Below are 8,977 nucleotides of genomic sequence, written 5' to 3' on the forward strand. Positions count from 1 at the left end.
GTTGGCTGTTTGGAAGGTGTATTGTACTAATTCAATTACAAAGGTTGCGATATTAAGTTTTTTTTCAGTGACGATTTTATTCGTTATTTCAATTTTAGGGGTAAAATTGGTTACATTCGCGTAGGTTCTTTGTTCTTGTTGTTTGTTATTAGCTTCAGTTTTAGCTTCTTTAAATTTTGGGCATCCTTTGTAAAGGGCGACATGAGTCCCTGAGCAATTGGCACATTTTGGGTTTTCTTTTGGTTTGGGACAGTCTTTAACTCTGTGGTTTTTGCCACATCTGAGACATCTGGTTTGATTTTTGCAAGTATGGGGGGTGTGTCCAAAGAGTTGACATTTGAAACATTGAGTGATTTGGGGGGGTTCGTGGTATTCTTCTGTTTTGTGTTTAGAGTATCCTAAGTAGAAACCTTGTTTGATTAGGGATTGTTGAGGCTCTTGTTCTTCAAACGTCATTTTTACTTTCCAAGCTGTATTGTTTGTGGCATGACTAATGAGTCTTTTAGCTTGTACTGGGGTGTATTCTTGGTCTTTGAGTTCTTGTTCAATATCTTTGATTTGAATTTCAGGGTTTATGCCACAGGCTACTACGGAGAAGTTTCTTTGTCATACTTTTTTTGGGATTCTTGGTTTGGGGTTGCCTAGTTAAGTCTTTTGATTCCATGGTTTCAGGAGGATATTTGCAGTTTTAGGGTCATGGGGGTGATTAGGATGTCGTTACTACAAAGACGGTTTATATTTGAGATCATGGCATTTGGTTTTTCTTCATTGATTAGTTTAGCAAGTGTTTATTGGGTTTTTTGATAGTTCTGGTAAGATTCCTGATACAATGATTGTTTGAGCGGACTTTTTGGTGGTTGGTTTGGAGTTTGGAGATGGGTTTATTTCAACGTATATTGGACGTTGTCTTTTTCTGCTATTTTTGTACAGGGATCCAGTCATTAATGTCTATGTCAAAATCAGAGAGGTTCAGGTTTTCGACTAAGGGGGCGGTTATAGGTGGGTAAGGGGTTGTCATATTGGCAAAACAGCCCCTCCCTACGGGTTTTAAATGGCTTTTATACAATGAAATTGATCATAAACTTTACTTACTAGAAAGAATTAGTCTCCAGCCTAAGACGGCGGACGGAAAGAATAGGAACTCCTTTTGAAGAGACACACTATGAATCGAAAGTGTACTCTGCGGCGTTGTGTTGGTATCCAAGGAGGCGTACGTTTTGTAAATGGCGGGTAAGTCATAGAGTGAAGGATTATGGGGTGGCGCTATGTCAAAAAGCTAACTGTTGATCAATATAGTCCACAGAACCCTAAGGAAAGGAGAGGAATGCACAAGAAATAGCCAGTTTTCTTCAAAGTAAGTCTCGTACATTTAGCACAAAACATAAAAAACTAATTAGCAACTAATTCCAACAAAGTTTAGACTGTGATTGAAACTTTACTGGTGGAAACATAATTAAATATGTATTTTTATGAACCTTTCTTTCTTATGACTAACCTTGACTGTATATTGCAGCTTTCCAGCTTAGCTGGTGTTTTTCCTTCAAATGAGTTTTCTTGAGTCATCTTTGAGTTTTCTGATCTTGACAACAATCAACTGTCTTTTTAATTTACCACAACCCAGACCACACTAATTGGCAACTCTTTCCAACAATCTAAGGCAACAATCATCAATTTAAGACAACCAAATTATTAATTACAAAATGATTCCAACAAACTAAGGCACCGGGTCTCATTAATTTAGCACAAAACAGACCACACTAGTTAGCAAATCATATCAATAAACTAAGGCAAAACTTATAAATTTAATACAAACACACCACACTAACTACCAACAAATTATCACAGTACTCCTCTTCAATTTAGCGCAAATAGACCACACTAATTAGCTACTCATTCCACCAAACTAAGGCACAATGTCTCTTTAATTTATCACGAAACAGACCACACCAAAGTACCGACTGGTTCCAACAGGCTAAGGCACCATGTCTCGAACATTTAGCACTGATCTTTACAAGCAACTGTTGAGAGGACAAGACTGATGTTCATGATACTGGCTTACAATGATGTTTCCCTTGAAACTTAATTTTTCTCCAATTTCTGTTAAATCACCTCCAGATAGCACTTCCAGATCTCTCTGTAGAGGACAAGCTTGAAGGATCTTCTCGTATTTGGTGGAGTTGAGATCTTTACCAAACAGAACGTTTCCTCTCACGGTATCATTTTGGATCCAAGCTTGTTGAGCAACATAGGCCAGAGATCTCTGATGAAAGGAGAGGAATACAAAACAAATTAGTCATTTTTCTTCAAAGTAACAGCAAAAGTAAAAAAGTCAAACCCTGTTAACAACCAAACTGTCAGCCGTGAGACAAAACATGTATACTCTTCTAGAGGGGCAATTTGTGAAAGAAATGAAATTTTATGGTCAGATCAAAGTTATTGGACACTGGTTTGAACAACTCTCAAAAAAGACCTCACTAAATACCAACTCGTTCCATCAAACTAGGTACAATGTCTTATTAATTTTAGACAACAAAAATACTTATTACAAATTCATTCCAACAAACTAAGGCAACAGGTTTCATTAATTTAGCACAAAACAGACCACACTAATTAGCAACTCATATCAATAAACTAAGGCAGAACTTATCAATTTAATACAAACACACCACACCAATTACTGACTGGTTCCAATAGGCTAAGGCTGAGGTCTTATACATTTAGCACAAAAATGTCTCCTACATTTCTAATTAAAAACTAATACCAATAAACTAAGGCACCATGTCTCAATAATTTAGCACAAAAACAGACTACATCTCATGCCAATAAACTAAGAAACCAATTAGGTTCATTTTGATGTTGTCATGGTTGCTTGGAATGAGTGGAATGTGTCACTCTGTTCAAACTATATCATGGAACTTGTTCAGCCTTTCTGTAAGAATAGTAGTTTAGCACACAAAAAACAACATCAAATACCAACTGGTTCCAACTGGCTAAGGCACCATGTCTCATACATTTAGCACAAAAACAAGAACACACCAAATACCCACTGGTTCCAACAGGCTAAGGCACCGTGTCTCGTACCTTTAGCACAAAAACTGACCACACCAAATACCAACTGGTTCCAACAGGCTAAGGCACCGTGTCTCGTACCTTTAGCACAAAAACTGACCACACCAAATTATTCCAACAGCCTAAGGCACCGTGTCTCATTCAATTAGCACAAAAACACACCACACCAATTACCGACTATTTTCAATAGGCTAAGGCACCGTGTCTCGTACATTTAGCACAAAAACAGACCACACCAAATACCGACTGGTTCCAACAGGCTAAGGCACCGTGTCTCTTACATTTAGAAATGATCTTGACAACAATCAACTGTTGAGAGGACAAGACTGATGTTCATGATACTGGCTCACACTGATGTTTTCCTTGAATCTTACTTTTTCTCCAATTTCTATTAAATCACCTCCAGATAACACTTCCAGATCTCTCTGTAGAGGACAGGCTTGAAGGATCTTCTCGTATTTGGTGGAGTTTATGATCTTTCAACCACTTGTTCTAAACCTGATCCAGCTTCATTACAGACATCCAAGACTCACAATTTTCCTTCAATTTTCTTCATCTTCTTCTTTCACCTGAGACAGTATTGTAAAAGATAAGAAGATTTCATATATTGGAAAGCAGATAGACATTGCAACTAGACTCATTTTTATACACTCCCTCCCTTCCCTCCCCCTGACTACCTAAACAACCCTGACTGCTGCCTCATTGATATAACAATATATAAACAAATGTATATGATTGTGGTTTAATGGCAGAAATAAACGAAACAAATACCAGAGCTTAAATATTTCTGTGTTACTATAGTAAACTGCATACCCAAACGGAAGCATTACAGAATCTTCAATGTCTCAGACCTCCAGCAGGATGTTACAGTCACAGTTCATGGAGTCTCCTTGTGAATCAGTGTGGCCAATGCAATGCTGTAAAGACAAATATCAAAGCAATATGTACAGTATATATATACCTTTGGTGTGACATAAATTTAAGTATTTTTTTTAAAGTAGTTTTACATAAGATCATCTTTCTGTTTGCATATGCAGATACCTTTTTTGATGAATGTTTACAAACATGAATAAACTGTACCTCTATTTGTTACTAAGTGCCTGTTTATTTTTAATACTTGCAATATGACTCTTTAATGAACCTTACTAGACATTGCTATCAAACCTATGGAGTACTTCGTAAAATGCCAAAACTTCCTTTGATGTATATTGTTCACTATAATGGTCAAGCTGATTGAAAGGAATGAATTCAACACAATTTGAGAACATTTCATCAGTCAAACAATTTGGAGAGCATGTACTAGTTTAAACAAACTTAGCAAGCACATTCATGAGGAACTGGAAAATTGAAAAATGTCTGAAATAAACATCATTCTTGAAACGAGAAACTTGACAAGTGAAATAAGGACCGACACTTAAGCTAAAACAAGTACACTTAGCAAAGATGAAAACTGGCTTTTCAGCCAACACACAAGTACCAACAACATATTAGTATATTCATGGTAAACCATCATGTGCTTCCATGACTTCTAGCACCTGTGTAATAATATTCTATATCAACAAGGACAGAGATACTATATATTGTACTTATCTCTCAATACTCTTAATATGTGTTTACCATGAGTTGTGTTCCTCACAGCTTTCAATCAATGTTTTCAAATTGAAAACCAAATCAAAGACAATTACTCAACAATGAGAGGTCGACTTAGCAAAGTTTGAATTCGGTTTAATAATAATCAAAGTTTCAGTGAAACAGTTCTGCAGACCATAAAATCATGCCTTAGGCATCAAAGAAGGCTATGATCTGATAAAGATATGCCAAGAGTTGGACCAATACTGTTAAGCCTAGCTTCAGGTCAAAATTATGCTAGTTGATCAAATTAATACATGTATATCAATTTAGTTGCCTATGCTAGGTAACATCAGCTTTCATGGAGAGTTTTCTCCATACTTGAACCATCACTAACATCAATTTGACCACAGAGCTAGGCCTAATTGCTTGAGAATTTCATTTTACAAAGTACTGTTGCTTGTATAAGAAGCCTAGGATAGGCTAGTTAGTCCTCATCTCTATCTAGCCTTCGCTTTGGTAGGCTAGCCTAGGTTTCCCATTTTCATTTGGTGGTAGGCCTAGCCTGGGGCCATCTGTTCCCTCCCCTAACAACGTTATTTTCCTCCCACTTAAAAGTTGAACAACTTACATTAACATTTTCAGGGGAGTTAACTAAGGTTTTTCATGGGAGGCATATTGGCTAGGCTATGTGGAAAGAATAGATGTTGTAAGTGGAATAACTGTAAGAAAAGATTTAAAGGGAGAAAGGTAAAGTTAAGGGTGAAAAATAACACGGTTAAGGAAACTAACATACTATTTTCAAGGGAGGAGACTGTTGTTCTGTAGGCTCTGACTGCATATTCTTGTAGAGTAAGCTTAAGAAAGTTGTGATAGTATGAAAATAGAAAATGTGACCAGGTATCTTCCTTGTGTAACTGTTCAGTGATTGGAAGATAAAAAAGTGTTTGTGAATAGGCCGGATTGTTTGCATAGGATTGTATGCGAACATGGGGTAATATACATGCGTGGAATTCATAGTGGTAATGGGTCGTTTGCTTGTAATGGCATTCATTGTGGGAATGAAATAACATAGAAAATTTAGCCTATAGGTATGCCCTCCTTGGTTCCTCTCCTTGTTTTCCTATTTACCAGTTTCTTCAATTACTACAGGTACAAGTGTCTCTTGAAATATGTTCCTTTCTTTCACCAAACTCTCCTAAATCACAAGACACATTTACTACATGCAGTTGCTTCACTACCTAAATTAATTCTTTCCACAGCCAAGCCGTCTTTCTTTCCTCCCCTGAAAAACATTGGTTTCAACCCCTAAAAATAATTTCAGGGAGGAAACTATTGTTTTTATTCTTGGAAGTTGGAGAAGAAACCAACGGACTTGCCTGTCATGATGGAAAAAAAAAAAGGAAAGAGAGCTTTCATCCTAAGCTAATTTGTCCGGCTGCGAGTTAGTTTCTTGTGGATGTGTTACTGTTATTGTTAAGTGCTAGATGGCATAGCCTAGGCTATGGTAGGCTACTCTGGTAGGAATTTAAAGACATTTAGGCCTAGGCTAATTAAGTTAGGCCTAGCCTAACTGTACTAGCCTTAACCAGAAAGTAATTAGGCCCAACCAGCTAGGTCTAGTATTTTGTCGGAAGATATAAAGTGACCTACTTTACTTACGTTAATTGTCTAGTGAATAATCATATTAGGCCTAGATTAGCATTCCAACTAGTATAGACGCCAGTGCCTACGTGAGCTAGCCTATCGTTAGGCCTAAGCTATACTATTATATGATAGGCTAGCGTAATTTCTCACGCTCGCCGACTCAAACAATGTGAAGTACTAACTTGCTCCATAAAACTAATACACAACCTTCGAGCTGGCGAATATATCTGCCATTCACATTCTTTGGCAGTTACCCCCCCCCCCCCCCATACAGAATAGGCTACAAATTACAATTACGTATGAATTGTTAGCCAACGGCTGCCAGGAAGCGAACTGCACGTACTGCTCGTGTAACCTTTCGTGAGCTTTATATACAGATCATAATTCGCGCTCCGTTGCTTAACCTTTGACCACGACCGTGTGCGTCTATGGCAAGCCATGTGGGACAAACACCGCATAATATATCAACGTATTAATTGAAAAAAAATAAACTAGCAATGACATGCTAGATGCATATCCATTTGAAATCATTACATTTACAACGAAACAATTCAAATGTTCTCATAACATAGGCCTAAGGTCATTAAACATGTTGCATGGTCAAGATAATTTATTGAGTTCGCTGCGAATCTCGTCACAAAAGTTGTTTTAATGACCAATATATCATTACTCGAATGGGTTGGTCTGGCATTAGGCCTAGGCGGGACAGTAGGCGTACTGTCATGATCAACCCGGGGGGGGGGCGAGGGTGTAGGTCTGGCGTATCCATGGGACAGACATTCTAAAGATAATAATTTACACTTTTTGAGGGGGCCGGACTCTTGGGGCGAATCTTGACATAAAAATGTCAACCTAAAATTGTTTAGCTAGCTGCATGAACATTCTCAGATACAACAAATTTTGGCAAAAACTGCTTGAATTTTGTGATAAAATGTCACATTTGAGATTTTTTAGATAAACTGTCTGAATTTTTAACCCATTCCCCAATATAAATGAAGGTATTAAATGAAATTCACTGTTTCTCTGATCCATGTAGAGGTTTTGTTCTTAATTAAAGTACAGTCTTACCTTTTTGTGCAGAGTTCTAGAGCATCTGTTCCTTATGCATGTCTTGAAGTAGAGGTTGGGTAAAGGAGAGGTTTGCTAAATTTTAATAGAATCAAAAGTTATATCTACTTCAGTTGCTGTAACTGTATCTTAGGTGCCCCCCCCCCTCCCTCTGCCAGCTAGGTTTCATCTAGGATGAACCACTGGTGCTGTGATCGAGTGGATACAGGCAATGGCATTTGAAGCAATGAGGTTTGGCAATCAGGAGGTTCTATGTAAGGTGGGTTTATCATCCAAGAGCAGTCTACAGTTTTCCCATCTGAAATGAGTTTCTAAATTTTATATAAAATGTTGAATTGGAAGCCACCCGTAGTGTAAGTTGTGATCCATACGCCTGTGCGCGGGCTTCTCCCACATTTGTGTTTGGTTAAGCTTTGTAAAAATAACTGCTCATTATTATTATTACAAGGGCCGTGTAACCCCATTCTTATCTTTGGTATGGTTGGAGGGGGTATCTGCATTTGTTGGATGTGTAGTGCAATTGGACACCAAGATCGATTAAGAAACAGAAAACCACATTTACATAATGTTACAGCTCTGATATAAATCTTTGCTTTATAAGAAACTCAAAGGACAGCCATTTATTTTACCACTCCGTGGAAGCTGGAATCCTTTTTATTTATCAACAGCATACATACACACCATAATTGAATGATAATTAAACAGTAACATAAAAGATAAAAGTACTAAAACTGAAAACATGATAAGAAAATGACATCCCTTGATCAAAGTACAGTGAACTGGAGCCTCTGGAGAGAGATGTATACTAATACAAGCCTTTTAATTAGGTTGTGATATTGTGTGTTCAATCACATCTATAATAATCAACAATGTGGGTAATCATTAATAAGTACTCATTTGAGTGTGAAAATAAAGCCTACAGGTTGTCAAATAATTCATTGTTAACAGTTAGATCATATAGCAAACAGAACAAGTAGCTACAAAGGAACGTACTTCCTTCATAAAATATCGCCCCAAGTGTCTTGCAGCATATATTATGTAACTTAATTATACTCAACTATCAGAGTGAACAATAGAGTTAACAACTCTACAGTAAAGGCTACCATTTGAATACTGTACTATTGTTACGCCCTGGGTTGTTCGGGATGTGTGTACCCCGTATTTAGAATGCGCCCAGGGCTACTAAGAATATGTTTTCCCGTTTTGTTTGAATAATTTACCCTGCGATTTGTTGTCCATTCATTCACCATTCCATTTACTTTTGTTTTATTATGCAGGTCTCTTTCGCTCTCCCCGTCGTCTGCCATCACCAGCATTCCAGGCATTCGCTCTTTTATTACGCGAGTTGTTCTGTTTACCGTTTATCTATTGTACTTTCACTTGCTCTCTTTACCTTGTTTAATTAAGACGTTGTTTTTCTTATGTATTTTGTTTTGTGGACACTTAATTTATTTCGTTGAAGTTCGGGCAGAGAACTGGAGACCAGCGGTGAGCAGCATGGCAATTAGAGTATAGTATTATTTTAAAGGCAAGGTTCATTTATTTTAGAGAGCGGGTCCGGGAGTGAGGGCTGACTACCGGGCGCGATTCCTTTTGTATTGTACAACTAATAATTTCCCGTCCT

The 8,977-nt window shown here is 37.6% G+C and overlaps 1 protein-coding gene across 6 annotated transcripts in view; it reads right to left on the reverse strand.

Moving 5' to 3' along the window:
- Positions 1-7,309, reverse strand: part of LOC139961004 (gamma-adducin-like) — a 214,734-nt gene extending 207,425 nt beyond the window's left edge. Inside the window, exons 1-4 of one of the 6 annotated variants that reach the window (XR_011790682.1) lie at positions 6,468-7,309; positions 3,883-3,986; positions 3,444-3,638; positions 2,110-2,260 (exon numbers count right to left, since the gene is read on the reverse strand). The gene's annotated coding sequence lies outside the window, so the exon portion shown is untranslated. The other 5 variants (XR_011790684.1, XR_011790681.1, XR_011790680.1 and 2 more) reach the window with 5 other exon arrangements.
- Positions 7,310-8,977: the final 1,668 nt, after the last annotated feature.

Source organism: Apostichopus japonicus, chromosome 20, assembly GCF_037975245.1.
Source record: "Apostichopus japonicus isolate 1M-3 chromosome 20, ASM3797524v1, whole genome shotgun sequence".
NCBI classification, from domain to species: domain Eukaryota; kingdom Metazoa; phylum Echinodermata; class Holothuroidea; order Aspidochirotida; family Stichopodidae; genus Apostichopus; species Apostichopus japonicus.